Genomic DNA, 17449 nt, shown 5'->3' with positions numbered 1-17449 from the left:
AGATTATTTTCTTACTAATTGTTACATAACTTCTGTTCTGATAACAGCATTGTTATTCTTTCTCTTGGTGAAAAGATGTTCGAAGGAAATAACCCATTCCGTCTGGCTGAAAATCAACTGAGCACATTAGTGCTTCATAGCTTTTCATCCTTCCCACTCTAGACACATGTTCACTGCCTTTCCACAGGTTCATTGCATTCTTTCTCATAGACTCTTTCCACCTGATAAGAACGTTCCCTGCTGTCTTCCTTGACATCTCTTTCTTAAGCTCTTTTCCTACTTAGCAAAATCCTCTCTTTCTAGAAGGAAGGATTGGGTAGTGAAAAGAGCATGCCTGGGACCTGGAGTTATTAGGTTCCAGCTTGACATACTTCTGCAACAACTCATGAGCTTTGAAGACTTAGGCAATCTCCTGGTCTCTGTTTCCATAGTTGCAAATGAGAATAATAAATGGCACTTTTTTTCACCGAGAGGCCATGAAGGTTACTTGAGTTAATACATGTCAGAGTTGTTTTGGCTATTTTAAAATGTATGTTTACTACTTTTTCTCTGTGTTGTTCATATTCTAACTTTTACTTTGATAGATTTTCTCAGTTCATGACAATAATACATAGCCTGTTTGTAGTTTAATTTTAATTATATATTTACTTTTTTTGACATTAATTTTTTGGTACTGAGCCAGGTTTTGACCTTTTTTTTTTAACCCAAGGAATTTAGAGTTGAAAATAAAAGGAAAAATTATAAGGAAGAGACTTAAGTATAGTTCAAGTCCTAAAGTATGCTAATTAACACATCTGTTTGCTGTTGGAACATCTGGGAAAGCAACTACATAGAAATTCTCTTAAAAATGATTTATCTAAACATTTGTGGAAGATTCAGGTGTGTGATTTTAATTGCACAATTAATTAATTATTGCTGAGGTTCTCTTATTTCTTCACAGCAATCAACTTAATATAATATGCACTGTAGTCTAAATTATGGTACAGAAGAAAATTAATAAATGTAGCATCAGTTTTTATTTTTATTCTAAAAGTCTGTTTAAACTATTGTTTTTGACATTAACTAGATTTTCTCCATTTCTTTTTTCCTTTCCCTCCCTCCTTCCTTCCTTCCTTTGGTTTTCATAAACAAAATACAATAAGGAGAACAATGTTATATGGAAGAACTTTATCTCAAAGTATTTAAACTGTGAAAAAATGAAAACAAAGAAATGGACAGCAATAGCCAATTTGAACTCTGTCTATGAATTAACTTGGTATACAAAAAAAAAAAAAGACTGCTGATACTGTGTGTGTATATATATATATGTATGTATGTTTGTTTGTAAGAAATCTGACACATTCATGCCCAAAGAAGGGTTCATTCCTTCAGATATTTTGTTGATTGTCTTTGTCGTTATTCCTTATCACTTTAGGTTAGTTATTTTTTTTCCAGATTTTTACCAGGTTTTAGTGAACTTACCAATTTTCAGTTCATATATCACATGTATATGAGCTTGATACAGTCTTGGGAGTGGTAAATGTCATTATCCAAAGAAAACTATTTGAAAGTCACATCTTCCCATCTTCCAATGTAGCTGGTACCTAATGCAGTGTTCTCCATTGGTCTCTCCTTTGGGTGAAGACCTCAAAGGTTTCTGATAAAATGCAAAGAGGCTCTTGAGAAGAGTATATCATAAAAACATATTTACACATTAATAATTTTACTTAGGTATTTAGCAGCAGAAGAATGGGACTCAGATCCAGTAAGGTGGGGTTTAGAGGAAGTACAGGAGGTAAGGACAGGGCCTTCCAGTTTGAGCTTATACCTTTCCCTTTGGTGCAGGGGCAGACTAGAGCCCTGTGTATCTCTGTGGGGGACAGGTTCTGACGGGAAAGGGTACCAGAGATAAGCCTCATCCTTCACAATGTATCTTAGAATGATGGGAAACTGAACAAGCACATCTACTTGGGTCAAGTTTAGAGGAGGTATGTAGTTCAAGGCAGGGCTTTGGAACCCTGCAGTCCCACCTCCCCTGCTGATAAAGCTGCATAAGCCGAACAGTTACCTAACATCTCTGAGTTTGTTTTCGCATCTGCCAGATGTGGATGGCAGTATCTATTGTTCTGGATTGCAATGATGATTAAGGGGATAATGTTTATAATGCATTTACAACCCCGCCTCTACTTCATAAACATCGATAAACTGTTAACCTACATGACTATCTATATTGATATCTAATTCTGTGTCTCTTAAGATGCCTTCAATTTTCTGTAACAGAAAAACTGGCTTCAAACTTAACCATAAAGACTGAAACCATAATGAGGTTGACAGACTCAAATGGAAAGCCAAGTTGGACAGTCTTTGGGGTTGGTTTGTTTTAGCGATTTTAGGAATATCAGCTCCCTTGAAGTTTCCTTCTCTTCATCCTTCTTTCTGGCTTTAACTTCATTCCAAGGCTGGCATCCCTTTGTGGTTGGTAAGTGGCCACAAACACTTCCTGGATCTACCGTTTCCCCATCCAGGAAGCCTCCCAAAGAGGCAGAAGTCTCTTTTTCCAGAGCTCTCTCTGTCTGTGTGATCCGTCTCGCTCCATGGCCATCCCAGACCTGAAAACTGGGACCAGGGGAAGGGATTATAGTGGTGAATTTATGCCTGAGTCACAAGCTCCAACTTGACATCAGCTTCCTCCCAAACACAGGATTTGTAAAGGGGAAATGTGGCTACCTAAGTCAGCGGGCATGAGTGGTGAGGACACAACCATGGTGTCAATTGCGGTGGAAGCACTGCCAGCAAATTTAATGACTGGAGGAAGGTGTTATTTCCCTGGAGGGGGTAGGTCTCAGAGGTCACATGTGGAGAGGCTTTGTTATCACAGCTCTAGTGAAGACCAGAACCCAGCGTCCTAAAACTATACTGGATCGCCTCCCACCACATAGTTCTATCCCTCTAGATCTTCCTGCTGTGTCCCTTTCTGATTTTATACCTGGGGAAATGCAGTGTCAGAGACTTCACTTCCTCGAAAGTCTAATGAAAGGTAGTGCTAGAACTGGCAGCCCCTCAGCCGTCTCAAGGCATGTTACATCATTCAAAGCACCAGTGGACAACCCAGTTACTAGGCATCTTGTTAGAAAATGAATGGTTGTTGTCATGAACCTGAATTCTTCTTTCAGCGTTGTTTACAAATGACAAATTCCTAGAAGCAAATTAAAGGCCCACCAAAGGGGCAATACATCATATTTGCAAAATTAAAAACAGTGATGCAGATCTGTAACAGTGATGGGAAGCTTTATATATGTGTTCACCAAGCTACAAGTTATATGAAGAGAGCTATGAGGCGTTCCTGTCATGGCGCAGTGGAAACGAATCTGACTAGGAACCATGAGGTTGCAGGTTCCATCCCAGGCCTTGCTCAGTGGGTTAAGAATCTGACATTGCTGTGAGCTGTGGTGTAGGTCGCAGATGCGGCTCGGATCCTGAGTTGCTGTGGCTGTGGTGTAGCCCGGCAGCTGTAGCTCTTATTTGACCCCTGGCCTGGGAAACTCCATGTGCTGTGTGTGCGGCCCTAAAAAGCAAAAAAAAGAGAAAGCTGTGAAAGCTAAGATTAAAAGAACATGGTATTAGGCATTCCCACTGTGGCACAATGGGATGGGGTTGTGTCTTTAGAGCACTGGGACGCAGGTTTGATCCTGGCCCCGCACTGTGGGTTTAAGGATTGCACATTGCCTCAGCTGTGGTATAGGCCACAACTGCTGCTTGCCCTGGCCCAGGATGCAGAGGGACAGCCAAAAAAGGAAAAAAAAAAAAAAAAAAAAGAAGAACATGGTATTTGCCTCTGTGTGTGCATGTATATATTGATATAAACGCTTAAATATCTTTAAGAATACTGAAGAAACTGTAGATAATAGTTGTTTGGGGAAAGAAAGAGGGATCTATCTGACTGAGACAAAGACATTTTTACTGATTGATTTTTTAACTAATTTATTTTTTTTAAACTCACATATACTACATTTTGGCTTTAAAATATGACTTCAAAAAAGACTTGTCTTCTTAGTTTCAGAACTTGGGTATCAAACTAGGTTCTATTACCTCCGAGCATGGTGATCTTAGGCAGGGCCCTATATTTCTCTGAGCCTCAGTTTCCTCTGTGAACTAAAGATGATGATGTTTTTTCATACAAGATTATGTAGATTAACTGAAAAAAAAAAAAAAAGGACCTTGAATGCGCTTTTTAAGCTCTCAAGGGGCACCCAATTGCCAGTCATTACTATGTTGCAGCATTTTTCCAGATAATAATTTCCCTTTGCTTCCCTAGCACCCCCCCACCTCCACCCCCATCCCTGCTTTCTTGGGTCACAGCCTCAGGGAGGATGCCTTTGGCATTGAAGTGTAAATAATCAATCTCCTTAGAGTTTCTGGCCGGCAGCGGAAGCATTGACTGGGAAGAGAAACGGAGGGATTCAGGAATCAGGGAAGATCTGAATCTGATTCCATTGGCCTTTTTTTTTTCACCATTTGATGAACATTTTAATTATGGCAGCTGGATTTGGTTTTCCTGCATCCTTGCATAATTGTGGAATTAGGATTCAACACTTCTTACTTTATCTTCACCTATCTAGAAAAGATGGAAAAGTCTGATTGCATTTACTTGTTCAACCAGGAGTCATTGAGCACAGACTGTGTGCAGATACTGGGCTGGATGATCAGGACAATCCTCCTGCCCCCTGGAGTTTACAGTAGAGCTGACTCAACCACTGTTTATTAACTAACTATTGGGCATAGTAATCAGCATTTTTAAATAAAGGATAAACAGAACCCTTAGATACGATAACTCCTTTCGCTGCGTTACACTAATACCCATGAATGCATTTCTAGTTCTTCACTGGTAATACAGAAACAAAGCACCCACCTGCCTGGAGTTTGGATGTACCTGTACACCCATCCTGGACATATTTTCCAAAGAGCAAAACAGGTAGGGGGCCACAAGGAGCTAAATATTGGGTTTCCCAAGGGTTTCCCCTCTAACTTGGGTCTATAAGTTTGATCCTTGGCACATCCAGGCAGGAGCAGAGGGCTAATAAGAAAGGTAATGAGAGAAACTGAACGAGGAGAGATCCCTTGGAGACAAGAAAGACATCTTTTTAGGATTCAGCATCATGATGAGCACTTGGGAAGAACCACAGATCCTGAGCCAAACTTGGGATCTTCCTTCATAAAAGGACCATGATTCATACTCACTGACTTCCTTCCCCCACTAACCTTCCCCCCCTCGCCCTCTCCTATGAACTCCCCTACTCCCAACAGAACTTCCCATTAGAGAACTCACATTCAAATAATTTAGGTCTGAAAAAAGAAACCTCTTGTTAGAACACAGACATCGTTGACAATTAGCCAGGATTCCAAAGGGGGGAAAAAAAGGGAGGCCCGGGCAAGGTAAACGCATTTGTGTTTATATAGCGTGTGATGTGTTTTGAAGTTTTCCCCAAGGAGAAAGGCCCTCTCTCCAACTTCAAAAGCCATTTTCATGTTTTTGAAATTACTAGAAATTATGGGCTAAACCCCCTTCACACGTAATTTATTTCACCCCGTATCTCATATTTTGTGATAACATGCAAATACCATATGTTGCACTTTCTCTTTATGGATGGAGGAGGGAAGCGGGGAGAACTGGCAGAATTATCACTAGGCACTGCAAAACCTTCCATTGAAATCCGCATTCACCGTGGTGACGTTTACTGGTTATGGCAGAGCTGATCAAGTGCAGATTTTCCTGCTGCTGAGGCTAAAATTGCAAGCTGCTCATAATGCCATCAGATGCTGCTGGGTTCTCAGCCAATGAGAACTTAAACACTTCCCTCCCTCCCTGCTCTCCTTGGCAGTGGCAGCCCCATGGTACCTTTGGTCCACACTTTACTGTGTTTGAACTCCACTGACTGCACGAAGTACTTTCCTGAAATCAGTGTATCTCCCATCCTCTCACGGGTTTCAAATACTCAAATCAGAAGGCGCAGTGTATTCCCAGGACCTTGGCTTTTATTTTCCCTAACAAGTATTTATTTTCTTAGACAAAATGCTCAATATTTAGGAGTATATATTATTCATAAGATCGAGAGGAAAAAAAATCACATCTTATATTTTGCTATTCTCTTTCATCTGAGGCAAAATGTTTTATGCCAGGCCAAGGGAGACAAAAAAACATAAAGCCATTATTCAACTCCTGGCTGCTTCAATTATTTTTCTACCAACAATGGTGAAAAGATGTGATTTTACAAGCAAACAGGAAGAAAAGGCTTGAACACACCTTGGGAGTGTGTTTAAGAAGTTGATTTATGTTTCATGCTGAGTCCTACACCTGCAGTTCAAGCAAAACCCAACTTGGCTGCCCCAAAGAGTCTGGTTTATTAGGTATCAAGGAGTCGCAAGAAGCCATGTAATTAAAACCGTAATTAACTGGAAAAGGAAAGTGCCACCTGAGTTTTGAGAGGCTGTCAATTTTATTTCCATTACAGCTCTCCTGGTTCTCCTCTTGGACTCTTTTTTTCCCCTTTTGCTTGATAAGAAAACAGTGAATATGTACACAGGGCATAGATCTATGTTTTTTCGTGTATTAAAACATGTATGAATGGTGACTTCTTATGGAAAATGTCACACGTGTTATTACCTGTTTCAGGTTTTCTAGACAAACTTCTTCCTGGAAGGGTGAAGGCTGCTACCCAATAGTATAGCCTCCAGCCCCAAGTGACTGACTACGGAGCACTTGAATGGGGGCTGGTTTGAATTCAGATGTGCTGTGAGTGTAAAATACACATGATATTCTGAAGATGTAGTATAAAAAAAGGATGCTCTGAGTATTGATTACTTGTTGAATGATATTATTTTGGATTTGTTGAGTTATATAAGATATGCTATTTTATTTTTTTTTGTATTGAAGAACAGTTGATTTACAATGTGTTAGTTTCTGTTATATAGCTCAGTGATTAAGTTATACGTGTATATATAACTGAAGTATATATTTATGTATATACTTTAAAAAATATATATGTAACTGGAGTATATATGCATATATATACTTTAAAAAAGAATGTGGAAAAATATACATATATACTCTTTCAATATGTATATATTTTTCCAATATATATATTCTTTTCCATTATAATTTATTATAGGATATTCAATATAGTTCCTGTGCTATACAGTAGGACCTTCTTTTATCTATTTTATATATAGTAATTGGAATATACTCTTGTTTAATCGCACCTGTTGCTTTTTACTTTTTTGAGAAAGGCTGCTAGAAAATTTAGAATGACATTGGGTGCTCATAGGCTATTGACAGGGGCAGCACTGTTCTGGAGGTTGGGTTACTGTGCTGCCTTCCCAAGGAAGCCCTGGAAATACTTTACTTGTGCTCTCTGCCATCCCCAGGGCTGCCGGCTGGCACGGAGCTCTTGGTGGCAGGAGGCATGGGTGCCGGAACGTGTTATTATGGCACATGTTTGTGATTGCCAGATTGTTCAACTCGATTTCTCAATAAAAGGCTCAAAGGGAGATGTCTGAGCAGCACAAATGGAAATTCAAGGGTCCTTTCTTCTCTAACTGCCCCTTGGCCAACAGAGGTTCAAATGCAGCATGAAATATGTTAGCACCAGAACAAGGAGTGCTGGAAACTTCAAATGAAGGTACTGAAAGCCCTTCAAAACCAACACGTGCGCCTTAATTTGCGAATTAAAGTGCTGATAAAACAATCTTCTGAAAAAGGTCAATCCATTTACAGTAGATTCTGTAAACTTCAGTCTCACATTCTTACACCATCTCTCTGAACCACATCCTTTGAGGGTAATAAAGAGGATCTGTAATAAAGACACAATTATGTAACAGTTTGAAGGTGGCTAGGGAAGGATGCTTTTTTGGCACTTAAAAAAAAAATCAGAAATAGGAAGGCATTGTGAATATCTTCCTCTTCCTCTTTTTCTTTTTAGCGATTTTTGGGGGTGGGTCGGGTTGGGGAGCAGAGATGCGCATTTTGGTCGCATTCAGACGAAAATGCAGCATTTTATTTCCCTGTTAGCAATAGAGCAAGGACAAACCTTTTAATGAAAATTGCCTGAGGGAGTTAAGAGACTGAAACCACCTTTCTGAGGGCAGAGGGAGAAAAAAATCACGTCTCTTCCTAGCCTGTTTGCCCACCTCCGCTGCAATTGCATTTCTAAAATTGCATCTGTTACAAGGTAAGGGTCTCTGGAATCCTCCAGTTCAGAACAGAAATATGTCGGTGCGTAATTTTGGAAGTGAGCCTGAGGTACCCAGAGCAGATGACACACGGGGCTTAGGTCCTGATTCAGCTACAAGTCAGCGGGGCACCCCAGGACCATCTGCGTTCTATAAATTACAGTAACGCCAGCACATGCCGCTTGTAAATCACCAGCGAACAGGCTTCACCTTGTGACACACGACATGAACCCTGTTGTATATTCCAATAAACTCCCATAAACCATCTGATATAAACTCTGGATTATGTTTCTTTAGGGGTTGCAATACTTAGATTTTCTTTGCCGGCCTGATTCGCTTTCAACTTGTGAATTGAATACACACAGCGTCGTTCCCTTTTCTTTCCCACATATATAGGCATTTTGCTGTTTTTCCAAGTCCAGAATTTTACTTAGTGGCTGACATAGGCAATTTGGTGAACTTTAAAGGACCGATCTTTTTTTCTTCCGCCCTCTTTAATAAACTTGTTTCTTTCAACACGACTGTGAATGTCAAAGTCTTGTGGTTACTCCACAAGGAAAATACGATTTATAAACAGCACATTAATGGCCAAATTGTCAGTAACCTACTTCGCTGAATATAAATAAACTTATGTTATAAAGAGTCTTATCATTCATATGGCTTTGCTGGGCTTCTGGCTACCTACACTGCTGCCTTCTACAACAGGTTTTTTTTATTCAGGAGCATAAGGAGGAAGAACAAATTGGGGTGGAGATAGCATTCAGTTTCATTTATGGCTCATCCACATATGGTTCCAGGCAACGTTTGTTTGAAACACACTGTTATCTTATTCATAGAGCTCATCTTCCATCTCTGGGGAAACCCTTTCTGAGAACTCACTTCTTAAGGCTTGTGATAGCTGACTTACTGGCTCCCAGGTCAACGATATTATATAAAAAATAAAAATAAATGGAAGATCTTCCGTGTTTGTGAATTAGAAGCATTAATGTTGTGTAAATGTCCATAATACCTAAAGCAAATTCTAGATTCAAAGCAATGCCTAGCAAAACTCCAATGGCATTTTTCAAAGAATGAGAACAAACAGTTCTACAATTTATATGGAAACAACAACAACAAAAGAAGCCAAATATCCAAAGCAATCTTTAGAAAGAAGAAAGTTGGAGTCATTATACTCCTAATTTCAAACTATGTTACAAAAGCTATAGTAATTAAAAATGTGATATTGACATAAAAACAGACACATAGACCAATGGAACAGAATAGAGAGTCTGGAAATGAACCCACACATATATGGTCAATTAATTCATGAAAAAGAAGGTGCAGTGGGGAAAAGACAGTGTCTTTAATAAATGATGTTGGGAAGAGTGGAGAGTGACGCTCAAAAGTATGAAAGTGACCATGATTTATACCACAAAGAAAAATAACTCAAAATGGATTAAAAAATTGGATGTAGGACCTGAAACCATAAAACTCCTGGAAGAAAACTTGGGCAGAAATCTCCTTTATAAAGGTCTTAGAGATGGTTTTTTTTGCATCTGATGCCAAAAGAAAAAGCAATGATAGCAAAAATAAACAAGTAGGACTACATCATACTGAAAAACTTCTGCACAAAAAAGGAAACCATTAACAAAATGAAAGGCAAGCTACTGAATGGGAGAAAATATTTACAAATTACATATCGGATATGGGGCTCATATCCAAAAACATATAGAGAATTCATACAACTCAATAGCAGAAAAACCGGACAATCCAATAAAAAATGGGCGGAAGACCTGAATAGTTTTCCAAAGAAGACATATAGATAGCCAAACAAGCACGTGAAAAGAATCCTACATTCCTCATCATCAAATCAAAACCACAATGAGGTATCACCTCACACCTGTTAGAAAGTCTATTATCTAAAAGACTAGAAATAACAAGTGTTGGCAACAATGTGGGGAAAAGGGAACACTTGTGTACTATTGGTGGGAAGGTAAGTTAGTGCAGACACAATGGAAAACAGGATGGAGGTTGCTAAAATATTTAAAGTAGAACTAACATATTATCCAGCACTTTTGGGTGTTTATCCAAAGAAAAAGGAAACACTGATTTGAAAAGATATATGCACCCCTGCCCTGTGTTGACTGCAGCATTAATTACAAGAGCCAAGACATGAAAACCACCTAAGTGTATATCAATGGATGAATGAATAAATTGTGGCATATACATATATGTATTATTCAGCCATAAATGTGAATGAAATCTTGCCATTTTGCAACAACGTGAATGGACCTCAAAAGTGTTATGCTAGCTAAGTGAAATAAATCGACAATGAAAGAAAAATACCATATGCTCTCTCTTATATGTGAAATCTAAAAATATATATATGCTAAAAACCGCAAGCTTGTAGATACAAAGAACAAATTGGTTGTTGCAGGGGTGCAGTGAGAGACTGAGAGAAATGGGTGAGTTACTTATGTTGTTTTATAATTTAAATAAATTGAATAATAATTAAAATGTCATTTTTTAAATTTGTGATTGATTCAAGATTTGTAGAGGGTTCATGTGCTCAATAAAAATTAAAGTTCTTCAAAGTTACAGGAGTTCCTTGAGATATAAATGTACTAACATGTACCTAAAGTTTAAATGTTTAGATTCTGCTGAGAAAATGTCCCTATTGCTGAATGTAATTACCTTAGTGGAAAAGAGGTAAAATTAAATTTTGCTAATTTATACAGCAGCACTACTGTGAATTCAAAACACAACTTCCAGGAACTTCTAAATACATAGTGTCATTCTTTAATTAATGCAGTTTATCCTGTAATTTTAGGGATTTATTGATACTGGCAGAAACATTTGCAAATAACTTAAAAATTTCATGACATATTATGTACCTCAAAGGATTTCATTCAGGTTTTTTTTTTTCTTTTCAACTGCAATCAATAATTTCTTTCAAAACTCTTAATATGCTCAGATATAGTTAAAAGATTCTTGGATAGTCTCAAAAGAAGGATTTAAGAAAACAAATATGAACAAAGATGAACTTTGTAGCATTAATGTTATTTTCTTTCATTCACATCATTTTTGAACAAGTTCTGCCTCTGTTTTCTATTACACCTAAATAGTTCTCGTTTTTATTCAACATCAAGAGATATTAATGTGGGTGCATCAAATCAGAGTTTGGGTTCTTTGAACCTATCAAACTATTTTTTCCAGAATATTTGGGGTTTGATAAAACCCCAAATGCATGCTAGAAGCACTTTTTCCATTAATTATTAAACCCATGTGCATTTTGAAGAAAATTTGATCCATATGGGTTCTGGTTCATTTATGCTTTACTCATCAAAATACTTTTTCTTCAAGTCCATGTCCAAGAAATCTTTTGAGCCCCGTTAAGTTTTTCGAGCTTTGCCAAGAACAAACAAAGTTGAACACCAAAAGATTCAAGTTGGTTTGTAACCCTATACCTACAGAGCATTAGTGGGCTCTAAACTTGGATTAAACACATGCTCTCATCTCTAATAGGTAGTTGGATGTACCTCTAGAGGGAAGCTTGAGGCCTGGTACAGACAGTAAAATTCACATATATGTCAACAGGGGCAACAGATAATCCCAGAATGCATCACAGTTCATTAAATGATTACTTTTATTATACTTTTGGAGTACATATATCTGAGATGTTCCATAGATTTTGAGCTGGAAGGTCAAGAGGCACTCCAAGTAGCTAACAACCAAAAAAAAAAAAAAAGTGTTATTATATAAAATTCTAGTATTTGGGCCACAATTTCTAAATATTGGGACTTGGTTAAAAATAAATAATTATGGGAAAATTGAAATAGTCATTTGACAGGGAAAAATGTGAAAGTGGCCAATAAGTCTTTTCTCTATCTTTTCCTTTTCAAGTGTCTAGTTAAGAGATAACTTTTTTTGTTTGTCTTGTTAGTTTTGTTTCATTGTTGTGTTGCCTTTTGTCTTTTTCTCCCTTGGAACCAATAGGCTCCGTCAAACTAAGGTCATAGGCAAATGTAGATCAGGTTTTAAGGCACCAGGCTTGGACTAGATTGGATTTTAGTCTCAAAAATTCCAGAGGAATTTAGAGTCAATAGATGATTATAAATAAAATGATATGCTTTTCTTGAGAGGTCAGAGAAAATGAAATTTTCTAAGGTTGCCATGATTGGGATTATGTTAAAAAAAGAGTCCTTATTTTTTAGTGATTCCTTACTGAAATATGTGTAGATGATATGGCATGATCTTTATGATTTACTTCAAAATTCAGTGGGAGTTAAGATGAATGGATAAAGATTCATTCGTTTTTATGAATTAGTGGAATACTACTCAGCCATAAAAAGAATGAAATTTTGCCATTCGTAGCACCATGGATGGACGTGGAGGGCATTATACTAAGTGAAATAAGTCAGACAAAGAAAGACAAGTACTGCTGATATCACTTATATGTGAAATCTAAAATGTACAGCAAACTAGTGAATAAAACAAAACAAAAGCCAACTCACAGATATAGAAAACAAACTAGTGGTTACTGATCAGCAGAGGGAAGGGCAGAGACACAATATAGGGTTATGGGTTTTAAAAAAAAGGATATTATGGAATTAGGTAAAATCATATGTGTGAAATTTTTGAAAATTGTAAAGCACTATGGAATTGAAAGAATCTTTTATTCAATTAAAATTTTAGAAAATTTAATGTGTCCTTTGTTAGTGTCCAAATTTAAAATTTTGATGATGTCTAGTTTATCCATTATTTTTGTGTTGCTGTTTCTTGGATTTTTGATGTCATGTCAAAGAAACTATTGTCTAATCCAAGGTCATAAAGACTTACCTTACATTTTCTCCTAAGAATTTTATAGCTTTAGCTCTTATATTTAGGTTTTTGATCTATTTTGGTGTATGTGGTGTGAGGTAGGGGTCCTGCTTCATTCTTTTGCATATGGCTATCAAGTTGCCCCATAGACATTTGTTATAAAGGGAATTCCCTTCCCCTGCCATTGTCTTGGCAACAAGCAATTGACCATAAAGGTATAGGTTTATTTCTAGACACTCATTTCAATTCCATTGAGCTGTACATCTAAACTCATTCCATTACCATGAAATTTTGTTTATTGCAGCATTATAAGAAGTTCTGAAGTTGGGAAGAAATCCAGTTGTGTCTTTCTTTTTAAAGATTATTTTGGTTATTCTGGTTCCCTTGCACGTCTATATGAATTTTTGGTTCAACTTGTCAGTTTCTGTGAAAAAAAAATTGGCTGGGATTTATAAGTATTTTTGGAATCTCTAGATGAATTTGGAGAGCATTGTCATGTTAACAATATTAAGTTTTCCAATCCATGAACACAGAATGTTTTTCCTTTTATTTAGGTCTTATTTAATTTCTTTCATCAGGTTTTCAGTATAATTGTTGCATTTTTATTGTTAAATTTATCCCTAAGTATGTTATTTTTTATGTTATTTAATTTAATGTAATTTAATTTAATTTTTATGGCCACACCTGCAACATATGGAAGTTCCTGGGGACTACGGGACAAATCAGAGATGCAGGGGTCAAATCAGAGCTGCAGCTGTAGGCCTATGCCTCAGCCACAGCAACACTGGATCCAAGATGCATCTGTGACCTACACTGCAGCTTTTGGCAATGCTGGATCCTTAACCCACTGAACAAAGCCAGGGATCAAACCCACATCCTTGGGGAAAAAAATGTATCCTTAACCTGCTGACTCACAATAGAAATTCCCTGATGATATTTTAATGGAATTCTTTTTTTTTCTTTTTTTTTCTTTTTTTTTTTTTTTTTTGTCCTTTTGCCATTTCTTGGGCCACTCCCACAGCATATGGAGGTTCCCAGGCTAGGGTTCTAATCAGAGCTGTAGCCGCTGGCCTACACAAGAGCCACAGCAATGCAGGATCTGAGCCTTGTCTGCAACCTACACCACAGCTCATGGCAATGCCAGATCCTTAACCCACTGAGCAAAGCCAGGGATTGAACCCACAACCTCATAGTTCCTAGTCAGATTCGTTAACCACTGAGCCATGACGGGAATTCCCTGGAATTATTTTCTTAATTCCATTTTCATTGCTAGTGTATAGATACACAGTTTATTTTAATAAAAAAATTTATTATAGTTGATTTACAATGTTCTGTCAATATCTGCAGTACAGCAAAGTGACCCAGTTATACGTATATATATCTACATATATATGTACACACATATATATACACACACACACACATTCTTTTTCTCATATTATCTTCTTTCATATTCTATCACAGGTGATTGGATATGGTTTCCTGGGCTATACAGTGGGACCTCATTGCTTATCCATTCCAAATGTAATAGTTTGCATCTACTAACCCCAAACTCCCAGTCTATCCTACTCCCTCCCCCTCCCCCTCCCCCTTGGCAATCTTCTGCTCTCCGTGTCTGTGAGATTGTTTTGTCCTGTAGATAGGTTCATCTGTGCCATATTTTAGATTCCAAATATGTGATATCATATGGTATTTGTCTTTCTCTTTCTGATTTACTTTACTTAGTATGAGAATCTCTAGTTCCATCCATGTTGCTGCAAATGGCCTTATTTTTGTCATTTTTATGGCTGAGTAGTATTCTATTGTGTATATGTACCACATCTTCTTAAACTATTCATCTGTTGATGGACATTTTGGTTGTTTACATGTCTTGGCTATTGGATACACAGTTTATTTTTATAGTTGATCTTGTGCCATGTAGTCTTGCTGGACTCATTTATTAGTTACAATAGTTGTTTTGTGAATTACTTAGGATTTTTAATAAATAAGGCAATGTTATTTGTAAATATAGTTTTCTTTATTTCTTTCTGGCCGTGGTGTCTTGTCTTGTTTTGTTTTTTTTTTTCTTTTCTTTTCAGCTTAATTGTCCGAGCTTGAATCTTCAGTACAATGATAAATAGAAGTGAGGAGGGTGGAGAGTCTTGTTTTGTTCTTGATCTTAGGGAGAGATATTTCTGCCTGTTACAATTAAGTATGATATTAGCTCTAGGTTTTTTGTAGATATCCTTTATCAAGTTGAGAAAGTTCATTTCTCTTCTTAGTTTGTTGAGTGTTTTTTTATCACAAAAAAGTTGTTGTAATTTGTCAAATGCTTTTTCTACATTAACTGAGTTGATCATGCAGTTTTTGTCCTTTTTTAATACGATGGAATATTACATTGATTGATTTTCATTTGATGAACCAGCTTTTTTATTCTTGGAATAAATCCTATTTGGTCATGCCCTATAATCCTTTTTACATGTTGATGGCTTTGGTTTGCTTGCACTGTGTTGAGGATTTTCGTGTATATATTTATAAGTATATTGGTCTCTAGTTTTCCTTTTTTGGGGGTGTCTTTGCCTTGTTTTGGTGTCAGAAGGACACGAATTTCATAGATAAAGGTAGAAGGTGGCCCTTCTCTTCTGTTTTTGGAGAAGTTTGTAAATAATTGGTTCAGTTCTTTTTTAGGCAGATCAGTTTTACACAAGGGGATGAAAGTCTGAACAACACAGTTGTATGGCACTTACTCCTTATGCCAGGCCTTTAGATATTAGTATATACATCTTACTTTTTCTACCATATATCATCTATTGAACATGTATTTATCAAGCACCTAGTATGTGTTAGGCATTGTGGAAGGGGTTGCAGGAACAACAGTGAACAACACAATCCCTGCCTTGGAATTTACAGCCCAGTGATGGCGACGGACAGGAAACACTGTTGGCAGGGGTAAAATGCCTTATACATCTCTGTAACACCCTCTCCTTAACCTCTGGTGTAATATCTTAAATGCATTCAGCATACCTAAAAGCAAAATAATTTATTTTGGTTTGGTTGCTGCCCTACCACTTGTTTGGGAAGATTGGGTTATTCACACCTCGTCATGTGAGAATTACACAGGCAAAAAATAATTTTATCATTCTTCCCTTACTACAGTAAGGGAAAGGAATGCGTGGAAGTTTGAAAACCTAGCCCTCAAAGCCTGATACATAAAGGCAGGGAAAAAACCCAAACAATGCATCTTATTCACAAAACTGCTCATTGTTCACACGCATGTCTCTTACACCACCATTTCTCAAACTGTCACGTGCAGAAAAATCATCTGGGGATCTTTTTTTTTTTTTTTAATATAGATTTTGAGTCTATAGGTATGAGGGGCCATAAAATCCTCCATTTCTAGTGAACTTCCAGGTAATGCTTATGTTCCTGGTCCACTGACCACACGTTGAGTGGTGAAGCTCTACACCACATCCTCTTTATGCAAAAGCAAAGAACCAAGAGATAGCAGATGAATTAGGTAGAAAAAATTTCCTTTCGATATTCAGAGTTAGCTGAATTGCTGCAGAACTGTCTGTTGAAGAAAAGACCTAGAAAAATCAACAAAGTCTGTGTACACCCCCCCAGATCCTATGAGAAAACCAGCAGAGAGGGAATAAGGAAACTCTTATCTTCCTGAATGATGTCATTTATGCTGAAATTTAATTATAAGTGAACATCCATCTTTCCTGTCAAACAATGCAGTGTACATAGGCCAAATCATTTTTAATGTAAATATAAATGGTTCTTGTGTGTAGCCGCTGGGGAGATGGTTAATGTGGGGAGGGAGGAGGAGGATAGAAAGCTAATTCTACTTTGTAAAGGGAAAATGGCCTCAGCGCCTTGAGATTTTACCTATTATGAAGAAAACCCCATAAACACTGGTATGTTGGTGATAGGAAATTGGGTTGCTAGGGTCCAACATGCGGAAATTTACCTTGAACAGTTTTACTTTATTTCTGCTTTCCAGTCAGATAGTCAACCTAGAAACATGGACTTTTTCTATCAGCATGATTTTTTTTTTCCATTAATATAGTTGAGTTTTCTGGCACATTTCGGGTCCCACAAACAGTTCTCTAGAGTTTTAGATATAAATACTTAAAGTAAAAGACCAGTAAAGTAAAAACCAAACATTACTCATTGGAACTAGTATATTATGTTATGAAACCAGAAAATGTAGAAACCATAAGCTCCTCTTATTGGTACATAAACTCATGTATTTGGGACTGTTGCACAACTGAAATCATTCCATTTCAAAGGCTCCTAAAGGACCAGATTATTCTGTGAACCCTGATGAGAGAAAATAGACAACCGGACTCACAGGGTAGATTAAGTATGAGTCTAGTAAGGAGGTGACTCCAGGGAAGGAAGAGTGAGCATAGAAACCAGCTAGTGCAATTGGGATGAAACGTACAGAGTCTTCTATATA

This window comes from Sus scrofa, chromosome 3, assembly GCF_000003025.6.
Source record: "Sus scrofa isolate TJ Tabasco breed Duroc chromosome 3, Sscrofa11.1, whole genome shotgun sequence".
Classification (NCBI taxonomy): Eukaryota; Metazoa; Chordata; class Mammalia; order Artiodactyla; family Suidae; genus Sus; species Sus scrofa.
This window is presented reverse-complemented; position numbering follows the sequence as displayed.